The sequence below is a fragment of the Pygoscelis adeliae genome, unplaced genomic scaffold (assembly GCF_000699105.1).
Source record: "Pygoscelis adeliae isolate BGI_AS28 unplaced genomic scaffold, ASM69910v1 Scaffold505, whole genome shotgun sequence".
Taxonomy (NCBI): Eukaryota; Metazoa; Chordata; class Aves; order Sphenisciformes; family Spheniscidae; genus Pygoscelis; species Pygoscelis adeliae.
In genome coordinates this window covers 750815-751720 of record NW_008824811.1, presented here as the reverse complement: position 1 = coordinate 751720, position 906 = coordinate 750815, and positions in this window count along the sequence as shown.

The window sequence follows — 906 nt, the reverse complement described above, 5'->3', positions numbered from 1 at the left end:
TCACCTGTTCCTTTGAACATATCGCAGCACCCAGGCAGCGGGGAGCCATCGCTTAAAGCATGGGGGGCCGGGGACCCGGGCAGGTGAGGGTATCTGTGCCGGGGCAGGGCATGGGGCCGGAGCCCCAGGCCAGCAGTTTAAGGCCTCCATGCTGTGGGGTTTTGGTGGACCGGCTGCATTAAACCTGTCCCCTCTGCTGAGCGAAGGGCCTTTGCCCTCTGGCATCCCCCCAGGTTCTAGGTCGCTTGGTGGGCACATCGTTACTGTCAGATGCTCTGCGCTTCCTGCATCCTCCCTGCTTCTGCCCCATCCCTGTCCAGCTTCCCCTCCCACAGGGTTCTTGAGTGTTTGGCCACCTGGCGCACCACCATCTTCTTCTTTTTCTTTGGTGGGTTGTTGTCCTGTGAGGAGGTCTCTTGCGTCTTGCAGGTGCTGGCCGGTGCGGGGCGCTTGGCCTTCTTGCCGCCCACCTTGCCTGATCTGGGCACCACCTGGCTGGAGACACCTGGCGGCAGCGGCGAACAGGTGATAACCAATCGGGGCTGCCTCTGCAGCGCTTCCTCCACCAGTTGGGCCATGCAGGGCTGATGATGCTGGGGGACAGCCGTGGGGCTGGCCAGGGGACTCAGCAGCTGGATCTGCAGGGGGCTCAGCAGGGGACTCTCTGGAGGAGCCTTCAAGGGATCCTTTGGGTGACTCTCCGCAGGGCTGACCTCTGAAGTCTCCTCTGAGCTGTCCAGAGAGCTCTCCTCGGAAGTCTCCAAGGGACTCAGCGGCAGCCAGGTGGGGAGGTCTGCCGTCACCCCACCCTGCTTCCCCTTGGGGTCCTGCAAGGGGGAGGCTGCCACCCCCCAGAAGGGGTCAACGTCCCCCAGCATCGCTGCTGCCAGGCGGTCCTTGGGGCAG